This window comes from Calonectris borealis, chromosome 6 (genome assembly GCF_964195595.1).
Source record: "Calonectris borealis chromosome 6, bCalBor7.hap1.2, whole genome shotgun sequence".
In the NCBI taxonomy this organism is placed as follows: Eukaryota; Metazoa; Chordata; class Aves; order Procellariiformes; family Procellariidae; genus Calonectris; species Calonectris borealis.
The window spans coordinates 31339785-31356566 of NC_134317.1; the positions used below are offsets into that span (position 1 = coordinate 31339785).

Consider the following 16782-nt stretch of genomic DNA (forward strand, 5'->3'; position numbering starts at 1 on the left):
CACAAAGAATTACAGCAAAGAATTACAGTCAAAGGCAATAAAAGCTTGGTTTGGTCACCAGATTTAACTCTATTGTACACTGATAAGAAGGCATAGATTTACATAAATGAGAATGAAATCTTAGTTCTTTCCAAGTTTTTAAGTGGAAACACTTCCTCCTTTTCCCTATTTGAGCCCTTTGCTATATGGACTGATACAAGAGTTCCCATAATTCTTCTAAATCTCTTTTAATGCACTTAAACAATCCTCCCTTAACTCCTGCTTTGGAACATTGCACTTCAGTGGAGTTCAAACTCCAGAAACTAAGTTCTTCTATTACAGTATCCACTGATAGCATTTAAATCTTGTTATTAATTTTTGTATGCACCTGTTTAAAGAGATGAGACTGAAGGAAGCACATTTTCAAAAATAACGTGACTTTACGGTAAATGGGGAAGAGACAATAGGAAAACGAAAAAGGAATGAATTTTTGAGTTTTGGTCTGATGAAGAACAGACCCTGAAATATGGAAAACCTCAAAAACAAGGTGCCAGAAGGAAAAAAAGTAACCCTTTCCATTGCCAGTTATTAAAAAAAAAAATGCTTGAAATGAGTAAGGTTCCTCCTGCCATCTCTATTTTACTATACCATGAACAGACACTCTCTATTAAAACTCACATACCTTATATCTGTCTTTACTCAACCACTTTGCCAAGATACTGAGCTGGAGTCTCACTACATCCGATAAGACTTCTTCCCAGCAACTGGGCCACTCTGTTACTCTGAGCGCCTTACTGTCTGCTGGTATCTCAGATCAGAAGGTTCCCCTCCCTGTCCCTCCTTAAATCCAGGATGAAAGAGGTCAAATTAGTCTCTTTGTCAAACCCACCCAATGGCTAAAAGCAGTTATAAAATGTCTGGACAGAGCAGGCAGGAAGATCACACAGAATATGAGCTTGGGGCAACTCCATTTCCAATATTTAGTGTGTTCCAACAACTAAAGGAAAGTGTTGAGAAATGATTGTAGTCTACATAACATTTTTTTATGTACTTCTTGTCTTTTGCTGTCAGCTATTTCTCATGCCAAATGGGCACAGAACATGAGATATAGGTCATCAAATTTCCCATGCAGACTGGAAAACTTAGCTCTAAAATTACTCTAAGTCTTCATCTCCCTCACTGCTTTTCAGAAGAGCATGCCTTCTACCTAGTGACATCAAAACCATGCTGGGTTGATATTATTCTCTGTTTAATAGATAATCGTATGTTAGGGAATAGTTAACGAATTTGACTAGTTTGTCCTTATATCTACTATCTAGCAGGTTTTGTAACATTACAGACAACTGATGGAAGCCTGCCCTCTTGCATACCAATTTAAATACACTTAATCTGATCCAACACCTTATAACCACATTAATAAAAAAATAGGAAAAAACTGTTCTTGAGGAACCAACACAGCACAGAAACAAGTACAATAAGGATTATAGCTAACAAACCCTTCTGGCCTTAAAAATCTATTAATCTTTAAAAAACAATAAATAATGAGAAAAAATCTTTGTCACCTGAAATCTTCAGGTTCTCCTTTTTCAGCATATTTTACTAATTTTGTACCAAAACTGTACGTTTTAAAACTGCATTTTGTATGAAGCAAATTAATCCCAATAATCGCACTTTGTGAAAGCTCCACACCTCTCAATTTATGTTGCTTCAAAGATACCAGCTAAATAATTCTTCAAATTTAAATTCAATTTGCTGATTAAACCCTACTTAGCCACACTTAGCCAAATATACTCTTTGTAGCAGTGCTCTGACTCAGTTTAAAACCAGACATAAAAACTTCATACAACACCTTGCCAGATTTGACTTGTCTCTTCTTTGCTGTACACTCCAGGTATTACTATGATTATAGTCTTCCACTGATGAATGTGGTGCTGATTCAGCTAGCTTGCAACTGCAAGCTGTTTCAAGAAGACTTGGCAAGCCACACAAAACATACCCTCGTTTTCTCTCTTTCTTCCTCTCTCTTTTTTTTTTCCCTTTTAAAATCAAGAACTCAGAGGACACCAGCTTTTACAAATGGACTCATTCCTCTACACTTCAGACTCTTCATTAATATGCATATTACAGCTGTCAAAATGAAGACGCTAAAACTGAGTTGGAGCTATTTTTCATTCACCTTCTCCAAGGACAGATAATTGAAATAACCTGCATAAAACACTTGCTCATTTATATAACTCAGTCCAGCACTACTTGTTACATAAAATACAAATGATATATTAAAAGATAAATGTCAGTGTAGCACTAATTTTTAAAAATATCCTTTATGGCTATACTTAATAGCTAATCAATTTAATTCTCTCATTGTTGCGCAATCTGATTTATTAACTGGTATTTTTCCTCTGATATTTTAATCTCTGTATTGAACAATTACTGCATTTCTAATCCTGTGACAAAAGATTATAGCACATGAATAATTTTATGAACAAAATAGTCCCACTGAAGTTTAGAAGCTTTAGCTCCAGGCTTGGATCTAAATTTGAGCTGCTACATTCTCATCCTGAACTCTTCAGAGAAGCTTCTTTCTGCATGAGCTGTGGAACATCAGAATACAGCCCTCAACTGAGCCCTAAAGCCCTCTAAAGCCAGGGGAGAACAGTGCTTTGCATGTCATTAACAGCATGCATTAACAGAAAAACATGTTTGGAGAAAGATCTTTTACAAAAGATTTTCTGCAGTGGCTAAGATTAAGTTAGAACAAGCATTACATTTATCATGCACAAAACATACTGTATATGAGAGGTTCTCAGCTTGAATGTCAGCTTACATGCTTTGTCTTTCTCCACACCTCTTGCTTTTTTTTGTGCTCCTGAAATGTCACTGCATGTCATACCAACAGGACTTCCATGAAAAATGAATGAAAAAAAAAAAACCCTACAGAATTCCTTATATAAACAAGTCATTAATTTCTGATACCAATTTCCAAATATGTTATCTGGAATAGGAGATTACTCTCAGTTGCTTGTTACATCCTGACCTCAAATACTGATGGAAGGGTGTTATTTCTATACCTATTTACACACATCCAAATGAGACATTTTACTTGCCTTGTAAAATAAAGCATTTCAATACAACAAAAAGAGAAAATACAGTAGAGGCACTTCAAGGGAATGCTGCAGAAAAGATTGGATTAAGTTTGGCAGAGCCTCACTTCTCTCCCCACCAAATGAACCAATTCTTATTACTCTACACAGGTTTAAGTTAACATGAAACTGAACCAGGGCAGGTAAGGGCTAAGGTGCTGGCGCATGATCTGCCCTGCTGACCTTACTGCAAGCAGCAATGCCCAACAGGGCAGACAGTTAGGAACAGTCTTTAACCACTGCAGCAAAATATGCCAGGACTCACCTGACACAGCCTTAAGCATGTGGCTGCTCACCCAGCCTTTACAGAAGTTTCCTTTCTGTCTTCAAGCAGCTCTGAAATCCCACTGCTCTGTGTTCAATCTCCCAAACACCTGCCACCTTTCTACTAGTACCACCTTCGGAGGTGTTCAGCTCACAGACACCTTCCAGCTAGACAGGCCTTGGGGTAAAGCTGACAAACACTCCATTTCCTACACCACTTTGCATGAGTGGGATTGCCTGCATCTCAAGTATCAGAGAATCACAGAGAATCAAGTCTGTGCCCTGCCCCTACTGCAAAACCTGGCAATTATCACCTGGCACATTTAAATTTCAGACTTAGAAACAGTATTGGAAAAAGAAGAAACATAACATGCTCCGCTCCAACAAAACAAAAAAGAATCTCCTTGCAAATATAGAGAGAGGGAAAGGAGTTTATGAAAAGTGTAAATGTTGCCAGAAAGATACGATTTGTGGAAATAGCCCGGCAGTAAGCTCTATCAGAGTGGAGGAGATTGTGTGTGACATCTGTTCCACCATTTCTGACCTCAGAAGATACAACTTATCTTTGGCAATGGGGAACAGAAAATTCCCCACGAAACAGCATAGAATAATCCAGTGTTGGATGGGTTTCCCCATCTCTAGATTTATGGATGAATAGTCTTCTACACCCCAAAAATGACATATTTCCTCATCTGCCCACTGAAACTGTTTCCTTTTAGAACACTTTTCCCTGCCCCAGCACAAGAGGAATCCCAGGTCTAACTGACTTGACCCTTGCCAATGCTTCTCTAATTCCTATCTGCTTCTGCAGTCATCTGCTGCACCTTGTGCTAACCCAGTCCTTCGTTTTGTTGTGCTAATTTCTTTCAAATGTCCCATGACTAACCTTTTCAAAGTTTCAAATACAGACACTTTGGGTGACAGTACAGCAACACAAGGCAGGAGATAAATAGATACATGGCCCTACCACTGATAAACTTGTTATGAGACCTACTAAGCAAGACTATACACACTCAGTCACTGAGTAAGCTTTCTCTGTTAACAGAGAAACTGGAGTATACAATTTTGTCACCCAAATATGTTCATAATCAATGCTAGAATGTGGATTTTTGTTTTATTTTTTATTTTTTATTAAGGATCATTTACTCATTTCCAAATAGTTCAAAATCCCCCAGCTCCAAAAAGCTAACAAGCAAGGTACAGGTGGAACAAAGCAATCACAATTTTAGAACCAACTTCAAAAAATAAGATGTAAATGCTAAGTATCTAATGAGATTGTAGCAGCCCGCACGATGCTTTCGTCTTTTGCACTTCTACTTCCTCTACAGAATTACATTTCATTTTTAAATGGGATTCCTATCTATCCACGTGTATTATATTACACTGTCTTGCCTGCAGACTTCCATACGCCCTATGTGAAGACAAAACCAGCAGAATGAGAGACACATGGCCTCCATTCCACATTTGACTTTGACTTTTATTTTAAAGAGATGCTACCAGAGAATTGCAAATGAAGGCGGGGATGAACACACCTTTTCTGATGTGGTTTTAATTAACATTTTTGTATCAGAAAGACTGACAAAACTGCAAGAGTGTGATTCCAAAATTCAGGTAGTTCAGAAAGGAATTCTTCTAGTCTTCACTCAGATTTTATTTAAATAGCAGAAGAAAAAATTACCTTATTAGGTCAAAGGCCAAACATTAGCGTTCATATGATTGTTAGTTGCAAAAATTAGTGTCCTTAGTTGTGCACAAAGCCCTGCCACTGTGGTTGCAAAACTACTAGAGATAGCATGAGACTTAGACACTTGTCTTTACTATCTCGAGATTAGCAACAGGTATGATTTTCTATTTGCTGCAGTCTGTTGTCTAAAGATAAATATAATAATTAAAAAATAAATGCATAAACATAACCAGTGTCAAGAGCATCTAAGACATATTAACAAGTGTCCTCCTAGCTGTCCTTTTAGCCTTTTGTGTCATTATAAATGAATACGTTTAGTAAAAACAACGAAAAGCGTAATTAATGCAGAACTACTACTTTTCCAGTACTGTCTTATGCCTTTCTAAAGATTGCATCCAGAAATGGTACACACCATCATTTTGTATTTCCTGGTTTTCAGAAATTTGAGATTAGCCACTTCAGGCTGGTTAAGTGCCTCTGGGTAAGTTTGATGATATCTGAGGCCTTTAGTATCCTTTTCTTTAAATGCATGCATAAACATACGTACGTGAATGCATAGACATTCCAGAATATTCTCCATTTCCAGAGCCCAGTCCCACTACACCGTCCCCTGGTCATGCTTGTCTCAACCACAGAACGCAGCAGTTGCCTCTGCATTCTGCCTTCTGCTCAACTAATGCAGTCCGATTCCCTGACGGTCACCACACTGCCTAAAACCTACTGGCTGCAGAGCCGGAAACAGGATGCAGGAAATAAAACGTCTCACTGATTCCACATGTTGGTCTGGATTCCTAAGAAAAGAGGCTTATGCTCCCCCCATTGTTTATCACCTCCTCCCTGAGGATTTCTGAAATTGACACTACAATCTGAGAAAGAAGCAGATGTCTCAGAGATACTACAGCCTTGCAGACTGCTTGCTTGAAAACAGATAGTAAGGCATTAAAGTTTGGAAAATATGCAATGGCGCATCAGGTACTCAGTTATGTTATTTAACGCTATAAAAGCCGTACCTGAGAGACCATGGACCTATCTTCTATAAAGAGAAAAGGGACAGAGGTGAGAGTGGGATATGAGAGGAAGGACAGTCCTTAGCACCTGGGTCAGCATCCTTTGAAGCCTATCTCCTATCCTTCTCAGATTTCTGCCAAGGGCAGGAATGGTTCTAAGCAGGTATCACAGTAACACTGTGATGTCCAACCAGTGTCACAACAAAATGGTTAGGCACCAGTAAGCCCTGTACTTCATTCTGATATACCACATTGCTCTTTGATCTTGTTTTGCTCTCTTCTTCCTAAGCAGAGATGGTGCTATCCAGGGAGAGCCTGTGCTTCCCCTCTCTTGTCACCTAGCTCACTTCCCTCTCCCAGTCCCAGCACATGAGCAAAGCCAGGCCAATACATACGTGGGCTCCACCTGTGCTCTCACACTGGAAAGAGCCTGATGTGGTGTGTGATGGATCCTCAGGTCCTCCATGCACCTGGTGCTGCAGCCCCCACCATAAGGGAGTCCTGCAGAGGAATGTTCCAGCCCTTATGAAGGCCAGTTTGAGAGAGGATCAGAAGAAAGCTACTCAACTAGCATCTTCCCCAAACTCCATTAATATTTCATCCAAACAGCTTACAAGTATTCAGTGATATGATCTTTTGATACGGACATCACAAAAGATTGTGGCTGTATTTCCTATCATTGGTCCACAGACAACAACACACCCTTGTTACTACAGCAAAGGCTGCTTGCAAACCCTCTTGCTGTACAGTCTTTGAATGCTGGGTCTGTCCTATCCAAGTTAAGCTCTTCTTTAACACAAGTTTCAGTGCAACATCCCCAAAAGATCAGTGACTGTCACTGTACTAGCTGATGTTCATTCGTGCCAAGTGACTGACACCATGTGACAGTTACCACCAGAGTTACCTTCCCAGAGATGTGTAAGTATAAGAATCTGCTAACTTTGTAGAATACACCTTGGGCTGAGAAGGATCCAAAACAGTAGCTTATATTTAGGGTCACTAACACCATCCTGCATATGAGCAATGGAGATCAAGATTTTTTTTTTTTTTAAATACCTTAAGAAAGTATAGATTTTGGTACTTTCAGAATCAGCCTTTACACAGCAAATACTGTTCAAGCTTAAATATAGTGTAAGTGGCATTACACTGCAGTGAAATAAATCAAAGTGATTCTTATATGAGCCTCTGGCTCACAAGGCCAGAAAGTTCAGGAGAACAGTCAAACCAGACAGCTGCAAAATATATGCCCGCATTTGCAATAATGATAAAAAAAGGTAGTAAGTGGTAACATACTGCTGATCTTTTCTTGCACTGCTGAGCAACTCATTCAGGAAGTTTAGCCTAATGTGCTCAAGAATACCAAACATTAGAAATTACTTTTCTTTTTACCAGTGCTTCAGGCTGTATTCTAAAGCCACCTCTGCCACCTCCTTGCATTTTCCCATTGCAAAATGTGGTCCCTGTTCTTACCATATTTGTAATGAAACAACTAAGAACTCGGCCATATGAGACACCTGAATCACAACATTGACAAAAGGCCAGCTCTGCATTAATTACAGCAAGTTATTGGAATGAAGAATCAGGCCACAGAAGGGGACACATGCAAGTCCTGTGTAGAGCAATGCATCCATGGTGCAACAGACAGGTACCAGTACAAAGCAGATATTCTGTAACTGCTGAGATTTTTTTTTATATATATATATATTAAAAAAAAAAAACAAAACAACCTGTGAGCAAGGTATGTAACGTGTATATATGCACCCATTTTTTTACTGTCTGTCAAAGAATCATCACAGCATCATTAAGTTTCACAACAAAACACATCAACTTCCCCTGTCCAGCAACCCTCTTATTGGAATAAAGTTGTTTTTCTTCTAATGTTACATATATATATTCCGTAGCAATACACATACATTCTTACACCAGCAGTCAACTTCTGTACTTAACACAGTTAATAAAGAATCATCTGCTTCGATGCGATATGAACACTACTCCTTCCTTTGATGGCTACTTGGCTTCCATCCATAAAAAGATCTTTGATTCATTACCTCACATTCTGCACCTGTGCATTAAAAATACACACAACACAAATATCCAAACAGACTAATTTTGTGTGGCCTATTATGATCCATTTACTTAGTTCAGAGGATGGCTGTCAACTACTCTAGCGTGGCAACGAGCTTAGGATGAGTGATTCCCAATCTGTTTGCATGGTGGGCAAGAAATTACAAGTCCAGAGACGTGCAAAGTTCTCATTACTGTTCACTTTCTCTTCTCTATTGTTTCACAAACTTGTATTGAATTGCATTTAAATTCAATCACGGTAGTTCTAATGATACCATGAATTAAAAACAAAAAACTATGTCATAGTGTTGGCAAAACCAGAGATAAAGCTACAAGCAGATCAATCTCCCACCCTCCATCTTTGTTCAGAAGAGACAGTAAGGATGAAGAGGTCTTAAAACTTTATGAAGTCATGAAATACCCTACTACAGAAAAGCTAATCAAGTCTTTGCTAAATGCTGGAAAACAAAAGTTTAGTTAACTTGGAGTGTTCTAAGAACACATTCTAGCCAGTTCAGTAGTAGTTCAGCGGGTGGAAACCACAAATATAATAAAATGTTTTATGAAATAATCATACTTTAAGTAAAATAAATTTGAAAATAAAATAATAAGCACAATTATTTAAAAAAATAAATAGCATTCTAAACACTGAAAAATATCCCCAAAACACACGTAACAGTACGTTTCTTAAACAAAAACTAGGAATTCAGATTCAAAAAACGTCAAATTTCTGGAAGGGAGTCTTGTTGTACAGTACCAGGCCTTTCCATGAAAGGGTATTTACATGATATAAGAGCTGTTTCCTAGCGACCGGCCAAGTGACTTAGGCACAACCTCTGAAAATGCCTCCCACCCTCTTTACCATACTGATTAGTAGCCAAACATCTCTTTTCAAGCCAGACCCTCTCTAAAGCTGCACGACTGTTGCAATTTGAAGCAGAGTACCAGTAATCTGAAGACAACAGTTTCCCACCTCAATCGGTATACATATCATCATGTTTTTGAACTCCCTATCCATTTGGTTTTGTGTCCCTGCCGAGGTGCATGATCTGATTCGACCTGAACAACTATTAAGTACATCGCTGAAAGGATGCGAGTGGTCGAATGCACAGTTAGTTCAAAACTGAGGTGGCAGTGCTTCCTATTGCTCTTCTTTTTGACCCATACAATTTATACCACTCTTTTAACTAAGAAGGAAACACTCACCAATGGCACTGAAGCTCTACTCCACATTAAGAAGCTATAACTGAACTACAAAAAAGCCACTAAAACACTGAAATAAGATAAGCCAGAAAGTCTCCCAACGATTTTTCATTTCAGAGTAGGAAATTATCAATTCATTAAAACCAGAACTTTTGAAAGAATGAGAAGGGCTCCTGTTCTATAAATCCATCTGATAAATGTTTATTTAAACAAAATGAAACAACTCAAATGGAAGAGACTAAAAAACCTCATCCCAGCAGCCCAGTGATGAGGGAACGTCTCCAGCATACAGATACTGAAGATCTAGTGCCTGAAGTGTGCACTAGAAGTGTGCTTTAACCCCTGGGCCATTCTTAAGAGGAGAAGGGGAATTTCTCTAAATATTTTTCATCTTCCCCTCAAACCCACCTATTAGTTTCCCAGAACCAGTTAAGAACCAGCAAACGCATTTCCCCATTCCAGAGGTCCAAAGGCAAGAATCCCAGCACCACTCCATCAATATCACAACTGCCAGCGGCTGCTCAGGATAAAGTACCAACTTGCTTGGTTCCCAATGCTCTCCACTTTAGGGACTGCACCGAGGGGCTCTATACCCTCCCCATGCTGCAACAGAATCACTGCTGAGAGCCTAGAGCCTATGTTCTGCTGGCTGGCATGCTAGAGGAGCATCTGAAGAGCATCACTCTGATTCAGCATAAACTGAAGATGTCCAAAATTCCTGGGTTTACTACATATATTCTCTCTAGTAGAGCTGAGCCCAATTCAGAATAGCTGGATTCAGCTACATGGCCAGTAAAATGGTCCTCTCTGATATGCAAGAGGGAGGGATGGGGGATCTGGAAAGAAAATTTCAGACTGAGAAAACTCACTTTCCACAGCAATGCTTGCCAAAATAAACATTACAGTCTTGCTCTTCCTCAAGTGCCCGAAGGAATCTTGCCAAACATACTGATAAAGAGCACTGAAATAGTAAAATACAATCCACTCAAATTCTACATTTGCATGAACCCCCTGCAAATCAAACAAAAAAAAGGTTAACTTTCAGTTTTTACAAACTAGGTATTATCTTCCAAGTCATTCTTGCCAGGGGCTTGAGTCATTAAAAGTCATTTACATTGGCTCCTATTTCATCTCAGAAGGGCATGCCAAGAGACAGTGTCAGTTAATTTGCTTCTGTGGTTGCCCAAATGTGGACTGCTAGAAGAGTATGGCATGGGAATGCTAACAGCAAAGTATGTAATGTAGTAGCATACCTTGCCTCAATCACAGTGGTTTCTTTAAACAATAAAAACAGAAACAAAAGTGAATGTCAGGAAGCGTTCAAATTCACACTTGTTTTAGATGTTAGAAAAAATTATCACAAGGAATCAAACTTCTACCAGCAGACTGGTACAGTGTAATTTTATAGTAAATTCTCATGATTTTGGAATAAATGTCAAGTTCAAAGAAAGTCCCGGAGCTATTCACATTTCAGCCTTCCTTCTATTAAGTGTTCTAAGTCCATACCGTCTTTCCTTCTCGCTCAGACATCTTTGAACAGCCAGTTTACCATTGCTAGATTTGCAGGGCTGATTCTCAGCAAATACAGGTTGGAGCAACTCCTTTGAATTCAAGGAGCTATGTGGACTTTAACCAGCTGCTTGCTGGTCCCACAGGACAGGACAGGACAGCAGAGCCCCCCGGCCTGGGCTGCAGACATAGAGAAGGAGCCTCTGGGCAATGGCAGTTTGAACACAGTTGCCAGAGCTGCCCTGGCCGAGCACACGGGGAAGCACCGCACTCATGATGACGAGTTCGCAAGTTTACAGTGAGCTTGGGGAAGGGAAGAACTTTACCAGAGCTCTGAAAGAGCTCCCTGAAGTAAAGTGCTTTTGATGAAAACTGATAAAGCCAGATACTCAACTGGGAGCAAGACAGACCTAAAGCAGCTTTAATGCAGCTAGGCCTCAGGTGACTAATGTATGTTCAAAGCATATGTAAGCATACTTTATGAGTCAGTGAGGTTATGCATATGCTTGAAGGTAAATACTTGATTTAAATGTGCCAGTCTGAACCTTCCAAAACTGAACACTGAAATTAAATGCAGCCTTTCATTTTCTAAGACCAAGTCACCCCATATAGGTCCTTTGAAGAAGATGCAAGTTTTTCCTTGAACAGTATTGTAAAATTTTTTTATATATATATATATGTACACACACACACAAAATGTATGTACATAAAAACTCCAAAAAATCCTCACAAGTTCCTCTATTAAAATGACCTGATGTATACCCATGATAAACCGACAGAGGCCCAGCAGTATTCCCAGTTAACAGTACCCAGAGTCACACACTACACTGGAAGCAATACCACCGACATTCTGGTGTTCCCAGCCTTCCTCTCCTCCCCCACCTTCCTACCCCCAAGGAAAACATCGATTTCCTATGTTAACAAAAGGTATTCCTGGAAACAACAACAGCAGCATATAAATAAGATAACCTGTAATTACTTATTGTTCATACAGTCCTTCAACCTAATTGCTATTACACATTAAAATAAGTGGCTATTACAGTATTTACTGGACTTCGAATGCACTTTTTTAGAGAAAAAAAACCAAGAAACCAATTATTCTTTTCAGCTGAAACCCACATTACCCAGGTACGTCAAAATTAATTGTAAAAGTACAGTCAATCAATGCAGACTGTGTACTGCCAAAAATATGCAAAGGCACCTTAACCAGTCTCCCCTCCCACCCCCACCCCAATAGTCAGGAGACAATGCCAGAAAACTTTTCTGCGTCTGAAGGTCAATAGCATATGAAGTGTTGCCTAACGTGCATGAACTGAGGCCCTTGTTTAGCCAGGCATATAAGGGGCTTTTTAAAAAATTACAGATTTCTTAACTTGGCAAGGGCAATCCTGATAAAGAAAGCTATTTGACTAGCCATGGAAACGAATGCGACGTGGGGACAGCACATGGAGTAATTTTATCAACAGAATAAAAAAAAAGGTATTTTGTTCATCTGTTGAGGAACATTTTAAAGAAAATAAATATATGTTTTACTTTGAGGGTACTTTTCTCAAAGACAGGTAAGATCAGTTACACTGTACAGCACAGATACATACTCTAGAGATTCTCAGCTCATCTGTTTTGGCCCACTCACTGGAGGCGGTCTTTGGCATGCCTCAGTCCACGAATTGATAAAATCTGTGGCACATTAGACAAACCCTTACTTTGCATCTGTCCAGAATTTCTGCAAAGGAATATTTAACATAGCTTTGCAGGATAAAGTAACATACTATTTGCTCCACAGAATCTAGTGTTCAAAAGCATCAAATTAAGCTTTCATTTGCAGTTACCAGCAATTGCCCTAGCTGTTGAAACTGTCAGTGTGCTAAAGGATGCCATACCCACATTTCTCAGGCAAACAGGGATACCAGCATGTTTCAGATAAGTGCACAGAAAAGCGTGTTTTGTATGGGAACTTCAAAATTGCCCTAATTGCTAAATCTCTCTTCCCACTGCTGTAATTAGCAACATTACAATAGAACTTACAAGCTCCTATATATTGCATGTAGGCACTGCCAAAGAAACGGTGCCAGTTAACAGAGTCACCACACTAAGCAAGCCAAACTCTCAGTATCTCAACTTCCTCTAACCATCCTGTAAGCAGTAAGAACTGGCAGACTATAAACTGGGCTGGCTAGGAATTTTCCAATCAAACAGGGGGTTTGTTGAGGTGGGTGGAGTTACTTCATCATAACTGAAACATTTCTCAAACATCTGCTGAATAAGGCTTCTCCAAAAAACTAATCGAATTCCCTATGAGCCAGTTATCCTCTGCCAGAGAGCCCAAATCACAGCAAAACTTGGGATAAGCAAAGTTCAACTTATCAAAGCAGGAAGTTACTGTAGCTTGTGCAGTCACAGAAGAGCTGACCACAGTGTTTATTGTCAAGTAAGGCTCTGTATCAGTCATGCCTTTCCTTCACTCTTCTAGAGCCACCCCAAGTAAAGGCAAAGGTGCTTCCTGAACAGCTAGTCTTTTTTTAAGCATCTGACTATATTTTCATGAAGCCATGTAGAAAGTTATTATCTTCATTCACAAAGAGGAGTTCTGGCAGTCATTCGTACAGATTTCTTATTGTAGACAAAACCACACACTCAGAACTGCCACAAATTCACATCTCCAATTTAACCACATACCAAAACGCGCAGGGCTGGCTCTGCAGGCAGCAGAGCTGCGACTAGATTCTGTGGTTAATAGAGGTCTATTGCTGGCATCCACAGCACCAAGGGTTTTGGCTGAAGAGAGCTGGCTCTATAGTTGCTCAATATTTGGACTCTCCTCTCCAACAATGAAAAAAAAAAAAAAAAAAAGAAAAAGACTCATGTATGAGAAGCAATTTACACAGGATGAGATTCAGCTCCACTGGCTGTCTTCCTTAAATATGCAGAGTTCCCAATAATATTGACACAGGTAGAGTTGTTCCAAGAGCTGAACTTTATCCATCATTATTTTTCCAGGGGTTCTGCTCATTGACTGAGACCAGACAGTCTAGCCACCTTGCTCACAATCAGAGCACAGCAAACAGGGAATGCTTTGGCTCTTCTTAAACTGCCTGAACTGTGCAGTTGGAGGAAAAAATACAAGAACTCTTTCACCACTTTATCCCCACATACACCCTGCTTTTGGACAGGGCACAAATCACTGCCTTGGTCCTCCATTCTAGCAGAACATACACTCCATCCTACTGCCCTCAGAGAAGGTGTTTGTTCCTCTGCTGCTGAGGATAAAGATATCCACAATTCTTCCAACCTACTCCAAGTGCAAGCTATCGCTAGCAAAGAAAAACTACTTGCACTGATCACGAACCTTTACAGCATGAACCATTTCAAAACATACTGGTGGGGGGCAATTCTGTCCTGCCTTCACCGTAGGCTATTTTTTAATGAATATGTTCACTCTTCCCCATCATTCAAGGAAACTTTCGTTCAAATCAGTGCTTCGGTATTGAAAAGCTATGAGAAATTGCATAAGACCTTTTATGAAGACATTGAAGTTTCAGTTTCACTGTGCTTACTGCATGACCAACCAAATTCCATAATGTCATCTCTCTCCTGGAATCGGATAGCATCGACTGACAAATCCAGTACGAGATTTGAAGATGGCCACCTTGAACTCTTACATTCAGACCGGTCACACTGCTATACATTCACCAAAGCCTTTGTGATGCTTTTCACCACCAGGAACAAATGCTTATCCATCTTAATATTAACAGTAGTGGAATGAAAAAGGGCCAGCAGTAACAACAGAGCAGTCCAAACATCCTAAAATAAAGAATCTCCTCAAGAACTCAAGCATCTCCTTTAACCTTGATGATTTCCTCAGAAAATTCTGTGAAAGCTCAACCTGCTTTCAGTTTCAGACTTTGATATTGATCAAAGTGATCAGTGAAATGTAATCTATTTCTTGAGCTCTTTGCATCACACAGCTGCCAGTTATTTTTCACTGACAGCAGCCTACATGATCAAAAATGAAGTGTTGCAGGGAAGAACAGGGACACTGACAGTAAAGTGATTCATTAAAATCTTTTTCAGAATTGAACTAAGATTTCATTCCTACTTCAGATCTTTTCTTTTTTTCTTTTTATTTTTTTCAATTTCCTAGGATAATCACATAATCCTAATTTTTAATGTTTTAATTTTGAAAGCATTTTATCTGTCCGGTCTCATGATAAATGCAAACCATTCCATCTCAGAAAACTTGTAGAGTTGATTATTTTAAGGCACAAAATTACATATTTATACAGTCAGTAACAAGATGCACCTACAGGTAATTACAGAACTATCCATTTCTGAGATAATTTGCCCAGTGTGAACATCAGACCTTTCTTCAGAATTGCTCTTTCAGGACAGCAGGACAGAGTCAGCTTGAACATGCAGTCCCTATTCAGAACAGCACTTAAGTGCTACTGAATTCCATGAAACTTATATGTTTTGAGACATTTTTTCAGAGAAAAAATGAACTTCAGCACATACTTAGGGTCTTTTTGAACTGTTTCAGGAGTGCCCATGATACTAATGAAAATGTCACAACTGCACTTGCAAGAAAATATTTTTAGTCAAGAAAACTCTGTTTTTAACTTCTTACAATAGGATTTTGTTCTTCTGATGATTCTTTTTTTAGTACTACATTAAAAGTAAGCATACTGAGTCTGACTGAGATGGAGTTAACTTTCTTCATAGCAGCCCATATGGCGCTGTGTTTTGGATCCGTGGCTACAACAGCACTGATAACACACCAGTGTTTTGGCTATTGCTGAGCTGTGCTTGCAGTGTCAAGGCCTTCTGTTTCCCACTACACCCCCACAGCCAGTAGGCTGAGGGTGGGCAAGAAGCTGGGAGGGGACACAGCTGGGACAGCTGACCCAGACTGGCCAAAGGGATATTCCATACCATGTATCCTCATGCTCAGCAATAATAACTGGGGTAGAAGAAGAAAAAGATGGGGTTTTTTGCTTCCAAGATGGCTGTTGTTTGGAGATTGGCTGGGGGTCGGTCTGCCTGTGGGAGGTGGTGTGCCGTCTCCTTTGCTTTGCTTGGTTTCCCTCCCTCCCCCGCCCCTGCCTTTTATTCACCTATTAAACTGTTTTTATCTTGACTCAAGAATTGTCTTGATTTTGTTCTTTCTATTTTCTCCCACTGTGAAGAGCTGGTGAGGGGAGTGAGTGAGCAGCTGTGGGGGTGCTTGGCTGCTGGCCAGGGTAAACCCTCCACAGCAAGTCATACAGAAACCCCATTCCAGATTGGTGTACTATACTCTTCTCAGATTCCCATGTAGAACTTGCCCCAATATTCAGTGTCTACAACATTCTATTATTTCTGTAGATACTTGTACAGCACTTTACATCCAAATATCTGAGCTCAGATATTGTGCGGAGTACAATGCTCAGCACAACTCTACAGTCGGGGGAAGCATTTATTATTACCATTTTACTGATGGGTAGAGAAGTGGAGAGAGACTATAGGAAAAGATTTTTAGAGTTGACTAAAAATTTTGGCCTCATTTCCAGGAAGAACATTTACACACATCAGCCACCTTTTAATAGCAACCTGAAGGTTTCTCAGAGCTGGAAAACCAGCCCTTTACAAGTCTAACGGCTTTACTGATCTCCCTACTACTACCCCTCCAAGTACATGATCTGGTTCACAAATTTGAACCTTCACTAACAAGCCAGCAAAAATTTCCCTATTTTCAGAGCCACAAGACATTATTCTGATGTGGAAGACCAAGTATAGCTGAAAAACCACCATCTTTTCACTGAAATCACTGAACGCCAGCACTGCTTTTCTGAGAAATTCCTGTGCTGTGTAACATTGCTGACAAGGGTGAAGATGCTTCCAAGGTATCTTGCTCTCTAGGCAGGCCATCTGTTTCTGACAGCTTAAGGGCTGGTCA

General features: G+C 39.7%; 1 protein-coding gene across 4 annotated transcripts in view; it reads right to left on the bottom strand.

Annotated features, from left to right (window-relative positions):
* Nucleotides 1–16782, bottom strand: part of SPATS2L (spermatogenesis associated serine rich 2 like) — an 86808-nt gene that overhangs the window by 46601 nt on the left and 23425 nt on the right. The window contains exons 3-4 of one of the 4 annotated variants that reach the window (XM_075153574.1): nucleotides 13527–13670; nucleotides 10211–10352 (exon numbers count right to left, since the gene is read on the bottom strand). The exons of the other annotated variants lie outside the window; for them this stretch is intronic. The gene's annotated coding sequence lies outside the window, so the exon portion shown is untranslated. The remainder of the gene's footprint in view (nucleotides 1–10210; nucleotides 10353–13526; nucleotides 13671–16782) is intronic. 4 annotated transcript variants of the gene reach the window in all.